The sequence below is a fragment of the Amyelois transitella genome, chromosome 18 (genome assembly GCF_032362555.1).
Source record: "Amyelois transitella isolate CPQ chromosome 18, ilAmyTran1.1, whole genome shotgun sequence".
Taxonomy (NCBI): Eukaryota; Metazoa; Arthropoda; class Insecta; order Lepidoptera; family Pyralidae; genus Amyelois; species Amyelois transitella.
Window position 1 is genome coordinate 2,410,929 of NC_083521.1, and position 16,209 is coordinate 2,427,137.

Below are 16,209 nucleotides of genomic sequence, written 5' to 3' on the forward strand. Positions count from 1 at the left end.
TTATTATATTAATAAATAAATGAAACTGGTTTATACTTAAGTGTACCCTAAATATGATAATCAGGGATCAAAAATACAAGAACAAATATAATAATAAAGGGTTTTTTTAGAACCCTTGCATAAAACTCAGCCTTTATATGTAGAAAATTCATGTCCAATCACGTTTCTACTATACAAGGTGTGTTTGTGTAGAGGGATGTTGAGTACAAATTGATTAGGTTCAAAGGAAAGAGATTTTGATTGGGAGCCCTAACTATTTGATTATATACCTCCATATTTCGGATAGTAATGTAATATAGAAATGATTTATACCGCTTTCTTCGAAATGTGTGCAGAGACTACATATTCCTTACTGAGGGAAAAGAAACTAATCTTTTTTGTTATTAAATACTAGGTACCTATAATATAAAGAGGTTAAGTTTGTAACCATTATTGTTAATTTTTAAGGGCTAATTCTCTAAAATACTAAATACACAAAACGGGCTGCCATTTTAAAATATCAGTAAGCATCAACTACAATTCCGCACATAGTCATCTTTGAAATTGGAACATTTGTCGCCAACGTCCATACCACGTTGAAAACACCGGTTCTCGTCCGATCACCGAAGTTAAGCAACGTCGGGCGTGGTCAGTACTTGGATGGGTGACCGCCTGGGAACACCACGTGATGTTGGCTTTTTTTGCCAGAGCGGAAACAACAAGTATTATTTTTCAATCAATACTTTTCATAATTAATTGCTTCTTTCTCTTCTTCCGCGTTCATCTATTATAAAAAAGGCCAAATTACACAAATACAATTATCTCTATCTAATAATCTCAATTTTTTCTTTTAATACGGGGTAACATTTTCTAAATTAGCGGACCCCAGACTCCGAAGCTTTAGGCAGAGGGTGCAACTGGGAACACGCCAAAATGAGAGTGAAAATATTGACTAAATATGCCTTATTTCTTATTCATACCCAAGAACATTCCTGATTGGTTGATCAAGGGTACTCGTAAGTTTACCTACAGAAGTTTGTTTTAATGATTTCACAGCAATCACTTATCACTAGTTTATTGATTTTTCAAAATCTATTCAATGATCACTAAAGCTTGACCGCCGAGCTTGCATGAAGAGAGTTATGAATGTGGATGAAGCGAAGGAAGTGTGCAGAGATCGTGGCAAGTGGAAAGAGGTAGTCTCTGCCTACCCCTCCGGGAAAGGGCCGTGACTTTATGTATGTATGTATGTATCACTAAAGCTACGCATTAGATAAATTGAAAAAAAAAAACAAAACTGTTTGCGTGTTTACTGAAATATCTGAATATATCTATGTATATATTACCATTTTTATTCTTTATGTTTGTAGTATTTCATATTTAGGCAACAATGCTGGCAAAATATGGAAATTAGACTTGGAAGTCTCCGCGGTCATAAGACTTTGGTAAAATGTGGCCATGCAGAAAATTGTGTTTTGCTCGTCTGAATTATTTCTGCATGTGTGACCTCGGGTTTTGAATTTCGAATTATGTTTGTTTAAATTAAATTATTTGTTCTTAAATAATTTAACATTTTTCTTTTGTAATTAAATACTAATGTTCTGTACCCTTTTTTCCATAAGCTAAAATTTTTAAATGTTTATTAAATTTCATAGTGCCTACAATCGTTATCATCTATTTGCAAAACATACATACTAATAATCATGTCTTTATCCTTTAGAATATAGATAGAGCCAACAGTGTTGAAAAGACAGAAAAGCCACATTCAGCTATAAGGGTAAATGATGGAATTGATTTGGTTATACTAGTATGAAATAAAAACACTTTAAAAATATTATAAGGTAAGAAAAATATGTTCCTATTGAAGAAAATTTAAAGATCGATTTCACATTACCAATATTCGAAATATTATTCACAAAGTTATTAATTGTGTTAACATTACATTCCAAAACACGATCTCCCATTTAAATATACATTTCGCCCGTTGTATTTTCATAAAAACAACATTAATATGAAAATTTTCACAACCAATTTACGTTTAAATCTCCAAAGTATCGCTGGTCAATTACCAATAGTCATTTGAAATGTCACCCATATCAATTTATAACATTTGTATATCCAATCAGTAACTGAATTGGTTCTAGTTTGATCCCATTACTACAGGTGTAAAATTATCATTTTACTCAACTAAATGCACATATATATCTTTTTGTTATTTATTGTTAACATCAATTAACCCTTGTCCACGACTAGCATTTACATATTAATATATTTCAAAACCATAAATTAGAACCGTTTGAATATCGCCCGTTTTTTTACGGGCTGATGCGCGAGGTGGAAATTTAAGTCCGTTTCAATTAATAATTTTGACGTTGCATTCACTTGGAGCGTGATTTCTGTTCTTGTCTTTTTTTAGATTGTATTTATAACTAGCCTTCGTTTGATTAATGGGAACTTCAACATTCGCGTTCGCTGCTTCTTGTTTTACATGTGTCTAATCTTTATTTTAAGTTAATATAGATGTTATTATATTTTAACCGGGTTTAGTTTGATAATAATTACCGCCTTCCCACATCAATTTGATTGATATATTTTATACTTTTAACTTTTTAATACAAGATTACAATTATGTTTAAAGTTTCTGATTATAACATTAAGAGCTAGATATTTAAATCTTATATTTTATTTATGATAAAATTATTATGTCAATTAAGAATCATCAATTTGTGCATAGGCGATGGGGTGGATTGCAGTAACCTCTCTCAAGCAAGCCATCAGCTGAACATGGCCTTACGACTGTTTTAAGACAAGTCTTCCCCGTAAGGGGTAAAAACGTGATTGTAAGTAGGTATGTATAAAATTATTGGAGCTAAAATTTCCAATAGCAATCTCAAAGTTCACCCACCCTTGAATCCGTATGTTGGGCCAGATTGATCCCAGTCTATTGTTGCGAAACCCCGAAACTATTCCATAACAAAAACCGCCAAACTCCAACTCTCGATTGAAATGTCTGGAACTAAAAATAACTGGGAACAAAGCGCCCGACGAATGTCTTAATTCCACGAAGCCAATACGAATGGCTAACAATTTGTCGGTCTCGTTGGCCTGATATCTAAATTAGTATGGAGACAAGCCTAACGTTTTTTTTTCTCCGCCCTCAGCAAAGTTGACGTCTCAATTAATGGTGCAATTTCAAGATCTGTATCACATGTTGAAGTTGTTAGTCATGAGATTGGACTCTGTCAATTTTCTTTTAAGATCATTCCAAACGAAGTCTTAAAATCTAACTATGTAATATTTTTAAGTTAAATGTCAATTGAGGCCTTACCTTTTGTATCAACCAGCTTTTCCAAAATGCATAAAACAAAAATTATATTATTGCACATTTGATGAAATAGAATAGAAATGATTTAAAAAAACTTATTATTAAATGTTTTATTGGTTACTCAGGTCAGATTGTACGCAAAATGAATAGAAATATGAATTGCTTTAAGCCCGATTTGAATTATTGATGACTTCTAATAAATTATTCATTTTATTATTAAGGATTTTAGTTTTCTCGTATTTATCTTTATGTGATTTTAATTTTGATTCATTATCTTCAGTATAACTCATTAATTATTAATAAATCAAACAATTTAAAATATTTTCAGGTTTGTATTAAAACAAACAAAATAAGAATAATTCATGTTAGTTTTGATTCAACAATATTATATCATGTATATAATAATATCATGAGGGCCTCCAAAGTCGCTAATAAAGATGGAGAACGTCTTAAGTAAGTCGAAATGAATAAAAAATCTCAAGTAAACTTCAATGTGGGTACACTTTGTCAAAAATGAATGCAAAATAATACAATTTGTTTGAGAGCGTCCGCCAACGGTGAAGCTTGTAAAAACCCTCGGCTTTCCTAGCTAACTGAACGGACTGTATTTATTTTAGTGCCTAATTTAAATAAGACAGGGCTTAAGTTCTTTTGTGACTTTGTTGGGATTCGTAAACAAATTAGCTTGTACCAAAGGGATATTTTATTTACTGATAGCTGCATTATCATATTATTTTCTCTCGTCTCGACAATTTCAAAAACTCCCCTCGTTAGAACGAAATCCGACAGAATGTAAATGCTCTGCTATTGAAAATTATAAACGTAATTATCACCCTAATGACACAAATGTTGGTTAAAAAAGTGAGTAATTTAGGCTGATAATCCCTTGGAGCGTTTTAAAAGTAGTTGGTGAGAAAATGCCCACAAAAACCGAACAATTCATCATAATAGTGCCAGACAATTACTGTTAGAAGCGTTAATGACTCCCGTCCATTATTAATCTAAGGAACTTGTTTTGAGCTTAAAAGACTTATAGCGATTTGGATAATAATCTTGTTTTAATAATTACTCACTTATTTTTCTTCCCACAATCTTGATTAACTCTATTTGTATGTTATTTTTCTTGGTGGCCGTTAGACTTAATTTGGTGGCTTGACAACTCTTTTAGGAATGCTTAATTCAAGTGATTTTTCTTCGGCGCTGTTATCAAGTCACAAATCTGGGAGTGTTTTCTCTGAATTGTTTTTGTTCCTCTATTTTAACGCTTTCTTTTGTCCGTTTTGGTTGTTTGTTAGAGTTACTGTTTGGTACGCTTCCAGAATTTTGAGGCAGATAACGACTTTTTGAATTTTACTCTGCATATTATGTGAAAACAATTTTTATACAATTTATCTAGGTATATTTATATATTTGAGATTGCATGATAGGTATGTGTAAAGCTTTAAGTAGATTGGTTGACTAGTAATATAAAATAATTCCTTAGACGTGTTCAGAATAATATAGATATTAGTCAGGTTATTTAATTCTCTCGGTACTGAAAGATAACATTATATTTCAAATAGCAACAACAAATTAAAATTAACATTTTAAAGCTGTGGTTCATTCACAAGCTCATTCGGAGAGAACCTACTGTGTTTAGTTCGGTGATAAATATTAATCACTCTCTAAGTCATGTCAAAATGTTTCCTGCTACTGTAAGGAACTAACGAATGCCCAAATTTAATTCTTAAAGACTTCATTACCATATAACAGAGCTTGAGTGTGGGTTGATGGGTATTTTTATGTAACCAGTAATTTTAATATTCTCATTATTTCTCTCAATTATATCCTCGGAGTGAACCAAGTTGAGGATGGGCGTAATAATTCAAAATCACCTTATTAAAGCTACACCTCAGTATAAACAAAATTAGCTGCCATTTTGTTTAAGCTCGTTACAGGCCGACGCACGCCGGTGGCGTCCATAATTATGAAGTTGGGTTACGTGTGTGTGTAGCAGGCCTAAAGCGCGAATAAAATTGTACATGTGTTCGTCGCATGCGCGTGTGTAGGTATATGCGTGAGCGCGTTTTTGTATAAATCATTATAGGGTGTGTACACACGTGTGCGTTTTATTACACCTGTGTTAGTTGTCGGCTTTTTTGAATCGCTTGTCTAACAATAATTACTATATACCTTTACACCGACGGCGGTGCAAACGGCCCCAAATTTTTTGTTTCTTTACGATCGAATGTCTTAATCACTGAGCGTGATGGCGTCCACCCAGTTGATTCGGCTTTGTTTAATCGTAAATCGCGATTGTTATCGATTATGAGGGCGCGTTCGAATAAATATCGTCCGCCAATATTGGTACAGCACTCGTATTGGTGTTTACGGTGATATTAAAGCTTCATTAATCAAACAGAAATATTGGAGTAAAATAATTTTTGGAAGCTGCATTACGCAGATGCATTAATACAATTTACATTATTAGTAATGTTATATAACGTAATAACCAAGGTTTTTAAATAAATATCTAAGAACTTATTCGATTATCACAAGTCAATTTAAAGAGAAGGTTTACCATACAAGAATCTTAATTATTCCTACATAAAGTTTATATTGATTGTTATATTGTAAAGTAAACATGTTAGGTCTTGTAAGACCATAAAAACCAAAGCTCTCAGGCAAACAGAACCCTAAAATCGAATAGAGTCATTAAAGACGCCGGGACTAAAACAAAACGACGAGGCAACATCTCAATCCTGGTTCATTTGCCTCGAGCATAAAATAGCGATGCTATAGATAAGTATAATGTAAAACTATGTAAAAACCCTTAACCGAAGAGTTTGCATGAAGATAAAGATGGATGTGGTAGAACACAATATGTATGCAGTGATCGTAGCAAGTGGATGATGCCTACTTTTCCAAGTAACAAGTGACCATTTGTATGATTCTTCAAAAATAAAAATAACATATGAATTATGATATAATTTTCAAAGTTATTAATACCTGCTTCTATGCAGCATGTGTTTTTTGTACTACTTTTAAGCGCTTTCATTCGTTTCCAATTATTCAAATTGATTTGACTAAAATTTATACAAAATAATTAGTTACTGCACAATATTAATTTAATAGTAAATAGGACTTTAGTTTTGTGTAGGTAATTGAATCTGTAGTATATTTTAAGAATTTAGTTAAATTTAAAACGTAGTGAAATATAATAAAATCTGAACAGGTAAGTAGATTCAGGTCCAGATAATTCATAATACAATTATTACACTTAATATGAATTGTATCAATTCTATCATTTAGCCAAATAGCTGAACGTGGCTCTGTCTACCCCGCACGGGATATAGACGTGACCATATGTATGTGTGTATGTATCAAAGCCTTCGGTGTATTTTACGTCGAATTTGCATTAAATAAGACCTTTGCGATGATGATAGTAGCAAAATGTAAAAGATGCAACACACTTAGGTTTATTTATATGTAAACTAGACTGGACATTAAAGCTTGCGGTTTGGTTATAACTTTAGAGAAATTTCGTGCGATCCAGAAGAAGGTTTAACTAAACGTCAACCATAAGAAGGTTTGACGTGAAGGGAAGTTCTGTTCATTCCATATTTTGTACTCCATGTGAAACAAGTTATCCTAAAGGCAAACGAGATGGGTGAGGAACGGAACGCAAATACAATGATTTTTAAATAACAAAACGGTTGTAATGCATGAGAACTGCCTGAAGTGGGAACGAAATTGCGATGTCACGTTTCCAAAATGGAATGTCAAAAATATGTTGATTAGTATAAATTTTAAAATCGTCTTTCATATAAAGATGGCGGATCTAATTTCTTACAGCCTGTTGACTGAATTCACACTCAATTTCTTCATTAAGTCATACAGCTGATCTTTTCAAGACTCTGTCTACCCTACAAGGAATATAATCGTAATTATATGTAAGTATGTTTTTATCACTGAAAGATCTGTGTGTTGCCTCTAATAATACAATAACAAGTCAGAGGTCAGGGTTGACACATTAAATATTATAAAACTTTGCGTTACTGAATTACTGCGTGTGTGACCAACAGATAACGTCGTATGAAGTTGTTTATACATATATTCTTTAGAAATTTGAAGCGCCTAATTAAAAATATCTCAAAATATGCACGGGTATCGAACGAGATTTTTAGATTTACGTGGTAAAGCACATATATAATCATGCCTTATTCCTGGAAGAATAGGCAGAGATTACATCTTTTCACTCGCGCTTCTTATTTCGCTTCATCTACATTCATAATTATTTCATGCAAACTCATCAGTTACGGATACTTCTGACCTGCAAATCCGTAAACAAAAAAAAATTAAGCATAATCTAATTAAACTTTATTTTGTTAACCATCTTTGCCAATTAAGCAACTTATTTCTACGATATAATCCAAAAAAATCTCTTAAGTCCAATGTTCTCATAAATTTCTCAAACGAATAAGGAAAATCTCTTGCACTGTGATTATAACCAAATTTTATAGTCACAAAATGATAGGTGGTGCGTTTATCGCCGTCATTTTTTTTTGCGATATATCGTAGTTGGTAATCCATTAACAAATTCAAAACGTGATACTTTAAGCACTTTAAAATTAAATAATCTTAGTAATATTTACAAAAACTATTTAGAAAATAATCTTTATTAAATAAAATAGATCTTATTTTGAAATGAGATATAAAACGGCATATTATGTTGAGTATCTTTCAAAATTTATCCATCTGAACCATATAGGTAAATACAAACATGCCTTTGTACCTCATTATCTGTGTTTTTTTTTTGTTTTTCTTTTTCTTATGGTGCAATAAAGGGTCTATCTATCTTTCTATCTACAATAATATTTTTTTTGAGATGACACACATAATCAAATATCGGAACGTGATTTCGAATCACAGTGCACGCTCAATCTTTACCGCTTCAAAATGAATTCGGAGTCGTAGCACGGTAGCTTGTCACGAGACGGGGCACACTCCGCAATTGTCAGTTTTTGTTCTACATCGATGTTTTATTTACCTTTTTTTGTACTTTACTTGTTGGTTTTGTTGAGAACGTAAAGGCATTGACGACTCCATTGCACTTCGTCACGGTTTGCCGTCTTCGGAATGACGACGCGATTTTTTCCACCATCAAGAAGAACCAGAGTCACAGCTGCAGGCTCGATTTCAACTTTAAGTTTAGCGTGTAAGGTTGTTTATCGTTTATTGATGTTTTTAACTTCGTGAAGCTTAAAATACACAAGTAAAGTAGCATGGAGGCCCCTCATAGTGAGGCATGATGACTTAATTCCAGGCATATACATATTTACCGCGAGCGTTAAAGTTGAAAAACTGTCTTGTTACTAGTATGGATATGGCCTCACATGGCCTTTATTTTTTGTGCGTTTACCTCTGACTTTGCGGAATTTTAATGACAACTATGCACTGTATCATTACTACTGCTTCTTTGCTCAGTAATTCTGAAAGTATTATTTTTTTACTACTTACTACCAAGGCGCCGAGTCGGCTTGCTTATGCACTGCAAAATTAATAGGTAGTAATGATTTTATGGATTGAATTAGCTAATGGTAGCTGAAATAGCATGTCATATTTTCTACATTTATTATGCTTCATGGGGTCTTTACATATAATCATGTTTTTATCCCTTACAGGATAGACAGAGCCAATAGTCTTGAAAAGACTAGCCCGTCGCCTAAAAGAAGAATCTCGAGATCCTTATCTGTCCGTTAGTTGTCTTTTACGATATCCGTGGGAAAGAGAAAGAGTGGTCCTATCCTAAAGTACCGGGAACCACACGGCGCAATTTTAACTAGCTTATTAATTATAAAGATTTTGAAAAAAAAGTTTATTCCTTATCTTTGCGTTTTTTAGTTAAATCTTGGCATATTTAGCTAAAAATAATGGGTTTACAACATTACGTTTCATTTAAAGCTAAGAACAATTCTAAATCGTATCAAAATATGACCACCAAATTGAAGGTAACATTAGAAGCTATCCATCCAATTTGTTTTATTATCTGTGAAAATAAAATGTGTTAGAACTCACATGAAACGTTTTCCAGTGAATTATCTTTAGAAGCAGTGATGCAACCCATGTCGAATTTAAGTGCGTATAACGGAATGTAAGCGAGATTATTTTTTGGAGTTCGTTGGAAAAAAAAGTACAATTTCAAAAAACGAACGAACATTCAAATCGCACATTCAAAAGATATAACATCTTCGGCTCTATTGTCACTTAACATATTTATAAAAAAAAATAGGATAACTTTAACTCTTTTTAAAATATCTTATCTTTAACTTAATCTGTAAAATACCTACTTTTCAGCTAACGAAACATATTTTTGCAAGATCGTTCATACAACAAAACGCCTGAAAAACTCGATTGGAAACCAAAAATTTTGGTTCATCAATAATGCCATACGAATTCTTCAACGAACAGCAGGAATTAAAAATTATAAGTTTCATATTATCATAACATAACATAAAAATCACGCCTCTTTCCCGGAGGGGTAGGCAGAGCTACCTCTTTCCACTTGCCACGATCTCTGCATACTTCCTTCGCTTCATGCACATTCATAACTCTCTTCATGCAAGTTTCATATTGTGTACATTAAAAATTAAATTCATAGTTGACAGTTTGAGAATCACAACACAGTATCTCTGTTTCAACGCAGTAATTTATGTGCGTAGTACAGATGTAATCTGAGAAACCCCAGGCTCACGAGAAACTCCCGAGCCGTTTTGCACTTCGCACGTAATGTTGTATGTCTCTGTACTTACATAGCGATGGTGCATCTCGTTGTAATTGCTTTATGCTTATGCTATCCTGGTACTTCAAAACTATTGTTACTTTGGTGAGGATTAAGTTTAAAGGTATGCTTTTTGATTATGCTCTCTTAGTATTTTCATTTTAAACGGCTTGTTTCTTACATAAAGTTATTGCTATTTGTGTATACTGCCTGGCCTGAATATTCTTAACGATTATTTATTATCGATAATTAAAAATCTCATTCTTAGTTTTAGAATTAGGAAAATAAAGGAGGTAAGTACAAGAATTATCTCTTAAATATCAGAATAAAAAGAAAAGGCAAACTTAAGCTTTATTAAAATAAGTAAATAATAAAAATATTGAAGAACACATAACAAAAAGGGCAATTATAATAAATCAAACGTTTATTTTACGGCAAATTTGGCAACATTATTACGCATCACGTACCGCAACAAACCAACCTCTGTTTTCTGGATCATTATTATGTTAATAATTTCATTAAATGCAACCATTTGACCATGATACTACGGTTATATTAAAATGATATGTAAATTAATAATGAATTCGCGATATGGCGTACCAGACGCATTGCAATGCAACGCCAAAAATGGACATTCGAGATTAACTGATTACGACATGAAAATATGGATAACAGTTTGTAATTTGGATATGCGTTAGATAAATACTGTAATTTTAAATAATAATAAATGATAGAAATACTGCCAATAAATAACATGGAGACTTAAAAGTTTAAATTTCAGGAATTAATGCAAGAGCACCACATTTGTTCACGTTTTTTTTTTTAATTTGAATTTTATTATTCCATCTTTTTTTAGATTATGCTTGAATGATTACTAGTTTATATAAAATTGTTTTTAATTTTTGATAATAACTTAATTTATATTATCAATTTAAAATAATTTATTAATAACTGCATCAAAAATAAAAAAGAAATTATTATCAAAGGCTCTATGATTTTACAAAATATGCTTATTGATTGCTAGTACAGTTTCCTTTAGACGTGATTCCCCTTCGGTTAGTTTTCTATGAACCGGGGGTTTTGTTCTGTAAGCGACTGTACTTTATAAATAGCAAGTTTTTAAATTAAAAATAATTTAATGACATAAATGCCGTAATAAGTGCCGTGTGGTTCCCGGCACCATTACAAAAAAGAATAGGACCACTCCATCTCTTTCCCATGGAATTCGTAAAAGGCGACTAAGGGATATGCTTATAAACTTGGGATTCCTCTTTTAGGTGATGGGCTAGCAACCTGTCACTATTTGTATCTCAATTCTATAATTAAGCCAAATAGCTGAACGTGGCCATTCAGTCTTTTCAAGACTGATGGCTCTGTCTACCCCGCAAGGGATATAGATGTGACCATGTGTGTGTGTGTGTGTTAATGACATAAATCAATTGTACTATAGGAGGACAAAAAATGCATACATATTCATAAAATAAAATCACGCCTCTTCCCTCGAAGGGTAACAGAGACTACATCTTTTCTTGCAAATGTCGCAAACATAAAAAAATAAATATTACATCAGCATAATTACTTTGGGTAAGCAGAATCTGTATGGAAATATATCCGTAGATATTTACCTATTAAGTATTCTCTTGTATACAATATGTTAAAAATAAGGGATCGACTTATATACTTGGGATTCCTCTTTTACTCGTCACTATTTGAATCTCAATTCTTTAATGAAAGAATTGAGATTCAGACCCAAGCAGCCGAACGTGGCTTTTCATTCTTTTGATGACTGTTTACTCTGTCTACCCCGCAGGGGTTATAGACGTGATTCTATGATACGTTATACAATATGTATCAGATCTAATTAATATCTACAGTGTAAATGGAGTCAGCTAATGTGTCGTAAATCATTAATGGCTAACATATCCGCTCTCTGTTACAATAATTTGCATTCTAAACATAGCTTATGCTAATACTAATTAGGAGATAGAATTTCTGTAATCGCATTCCTTAGTAACATTTGAGGGTGCTAATATTTCATGATGTCATATAACAGTTTGTAATAAGGTACTTCATAATTATAATTATTTTGTTATTACGTAAAATGACTTGCAGGGCCCAGAAGCTTGGTCCCCGCGGGATAAAATATGCTATACCGGGCTATATTTTACGTGTATACAAAATTTTATCAAAATCTGTCGAGTAGATTTTGCATGAGAGAGTGATAAACACCTACACATCCTAACAAGTACACAAAGTTATTGGGATAACCTACTAGGTTATGCTAATAAATGAATTGTAAATAAATTCAATAGAGTTCGCTTTCAATTCTATTTAATAATTTTCTACACTGTTGGCTCTGTCTACCACATAATGGATAAAGACGTAATTATATGTATATAAGTACGAGTACAGTATATATCATTATGTATAATTCCGTAAAATCAAAGCTATTGCTTACGAATCCACTGTCGTATATAGAACCTATCAGTCTTTTTGAGACTTTAGTTCTGTCTACCCCGTAAGGGATAAAGATGTGATTGTACGTATGTATATATAACCGTAGAGGTGTCATTGAAAGGAGGTATCTTTACCTCATTATTCATAGCATAACACTCAATAGAGCATCTGTAGCCATCAAGATTAGCATTTCAAACGCTCTCTTTGGGGACAGAAGTGGGATAGCGAGTTTAGTAAACCGCACCGTATGATAAAGATTTATCCATAGTGTCGCTTAAAGTGTTATATAGGTAGTATTTACGACGCCTCTTCAAATCTATGCAGAAGTAGGTTAGTTTTCTACACAATAAGTGACTCCCGTCTGGCAAGAAGCTTTTTTTGTTGCGACTTAGGGATATTTATTTATTTATAACTTAATTGCACAAAAAAAATGTACAAAAGGTGAAATTAATGCTGTTTCGCATTCTCTACCAGTCAACCAGCTGACCAAACAGAAAAACTAGTAGAATATAAACCAACAACAACTCACCAACTTTTTTAATTTTTATTAATTTACACGACTACAGTTAGGTTTTCTATTCTACCCTAGATCCAGACCAGAGTGGTTAGTATAAAATTGATTAATCGCAAAATACTTTCATAACAGAACTATCTCGGTTAGTGAACAAAATTTGCATTTGAAACGTTTACCCCTGGGACGGTGGATACACAAGGCTGAATTTAGCAATATTAGCTGTGCTTAGACAACTTTGGGTGTCAAGTTAGCAACTTCTGCGAGTTGGCATAATACTGGACTCACAGACAAACTTTAAAATAGATTCCGTATGTGCGGTATTCATAGCATCATTGAATGAGTCCCGTCCTTTAAATGCTCTCAGTTTTTATACGACATGTGTTTATTACCCTTATATTTTGTACCTTATAGCTATTTTACTATTTTTTATATTATCATATGTTTATACTTATTTGCCACTAAAAATAGGTGTTAACTTTTTAATAAACAAAACAACACAAGTTTATTTTTCATTTCACAAAGCATTCACATGTAGTAGTATTCATAAGAAGAATCATGTGGTTCCATCAGAAAGCCATTTTTTTGCAAACCATTAAATTTTTATGGAAAAGAAGAAACAAGCTTTTAAGGAAGCTATTTAAAGCTTTATTAATAAGGTTATGATTTAATAACAGTAAATTAAATTATTTCAATAAAATCAATGTGGTATCTATTTGGATATAAGTCAGTGATCAGATTCTTGTTGAATAAATTTGGGGAATAGTTTGAGGAGGACATTTACTTAGACACGGAGTTAAATATGCAGTTTTGATTATTTCGAAACCAATCTTCTGATTGACACTTATCTTGTTACGAGCCACCAATTTTTGGATCCATAGGCCATCAGGACTCTAACGCACCACCATTATTTTGGACATATTAGGTAACTGTAAAGGCTTCGATACTACTATGGAAATTTTGAGTAATGATCATACTCTGAACGCAATCGAAGTAACGAACTATATTTTTATCAGCATTGCAAATGAAAGAAAGAATCTGAACCATCCATTGACAACGATATAAAGAAAAAAATAAGCCAGCACACATTCTAATACAATATAACGGGAATCCTATCGGAAGTTGAAGGAAAAGTTCAGCGGTTATATCCACACTTATATTCCTTAAATATAGTATTTACCGACAAAACATTAGCAATAATGGCGAATCACGTCTCTTACGGTCTAGACCTCAGTGGTAGACAGAGCTAATTATCTTATAAAAGACTGAAAGGCGACGTTCAATTATACAGCTTAATGTTGGAGAATCGAATAGAGGCAGGTTACTATAAGACCATCGCCTAAAAGAAGAATCCCAAGTTAATAATCTATACTAATATTATAAAGCTGAAGAGTTTGTTTGAATACGCTAATCTCAGGAAGTACTGGTTCGAATTAAAAAATTCTTTTTGCGTTAAATAGACCATTTAACGAGGAAAGCTTTAGGCTACATAATATCACGCTGCAACTATAAGGAGCAAAGAAATAATGGAAAATGTGAAAAAAATGGGGAAAATTATTCATCCTTGAGGGCTTCAATATTGCGCAAAATAACTATTCCACGCTGACGAAGTTGCGGGCGCAGCTAGCTTTAAATAAAGATTTAATACCTACGTCAAAACCAGTTCTACCCAAAATCGAAACACTCTCCTCCCTTGGACCAAAAGTTAACTATTCTCGCAGCGATAATTCATCAAACAGTGATAAGGAACTGTGTTGTGACAGCAATGTATTACATTACCAACCTGTACGTAACACCCACATTACGTGACTAAATGTTACACGATTCTTGTAGACTTCGAAGTTTTTATAAGTTTTATTAATTAGATTTTGATTTGCCGTGTGGTTCCCGGCATTAATATAAAAAAGAATAGGACCACTCCACTCCATCTCTTTCCCGAGAATGTCGTTAAAGGCGGCTAAGGGATTTATAAACTTGGGATTCTTCTTTTAGGCGATGGACTAGCAGTAGTAACAGCTGAACGTGGCATGTCAGTCTTTCAAGACTGTTTTCTCTGTCTACCCCGAAGGGGGTATAGATGTGATTATATGTATGAATTAATTAATTAATTAGATACTGGAATATATGGACATTAATTTGAGGCAGCCTCTCTGCAGGCACGTGTCTTCAACTTATAAACTGTTGACGCTAATTCTCCTAAAAAAAAAACAATGCAAATTACGCTAAAATCCACTTGAAATTTAACCTTCAAGCCTCATAAAACCCGCCCTTAATCACGCATGATTAATATTCTTTTTTCAAAATGTCATTCCACGTCAACACCAACGCGATTGGACGGTCACATAAATTAAGCAGACCTGTATTGGTGTAATTAAAAATAGAAGATGTTTATCGTCCAACCAGAGAGGTTTCCGGGCAATAATTATGAAGCCTGTTTAAATATAAATAATTTTGTTTCTGTGAGAAGACATGTTATTAGAAAAGCATTGTTTTGGATTATGTTAATTTTTAAAATATGAATTTATTCTTAATGCTTTTTATGCCAGTTCGCCGGTTTAGGGTACTCTTGACTTAATCATTCATCAGAAGTAAACCACGATTCATCAAAAAAAATTTACCTCTTATCTTCCTTTATTCGTCTTAAAAGTATTTAGTTTTCACAAATATCTTCAGGCTTGCAAACATCTATTACTTACGTATAGCACCTATATAAAAACTCGACCGTTTTCGAGAGCTCAATAATAATAGTATACCATCATCAACGGTAAATTATAAATAGTTCAATACAGTTGCTCCAATCAAAATCGTCTTTACAATTTGAAATTAGAATCCGATCGTCCGCGCCAAGCCGAGAATACGACGCCTGATTCTGTTACTCGATTTGACAGGATAGTTATTGATGATCGAATAATCGGTTAGGGAGCGGGATGCCATTCTTTTTTTTAAAAACGCGCACGGTTTGATTTCATTTGTACTAATTTTGAATGGAGTGACAGAGATACGAGTAGTTTGTGTGCTGTATACGGGTTGAATATTTTCTATAGATATTTGTTATCTAAAACAAGCATCAACTTCATCATTGAGTCAAGCTGAATGTGGCTCTCAGTTGTTTTGAGATTTGCATATGGGACAGGGAGATTTTAATATTATGTATGTATGGTAAACAAGGATGTAAGA

At 32.9% G+C, this 16,209-nt stretch overlaps 1 protein-coding gene and 1 non-coding gene across 4 annotated transcripts in view; both read left to right on the forward strand.

The window, feature by feature from the left end:
* Window positions 1-16,209, forward strand: part of LOC106136254 (uncharacterized) — a 166,871-nt gene that overhangs the window by 86,938 nt on the left and 63,724 nt on the right. The gene's annotated exons all lie outside the window — the stretch shown is intronic.
* On the forward strand, window positions 558-676 carry LOC132902841 (5S ribosomal RNA). The gene has a single exon (XR_009657260.1). It is a non-coding gene; the product is annotated as a 5S ribosomal RNA (ribosomal RNA).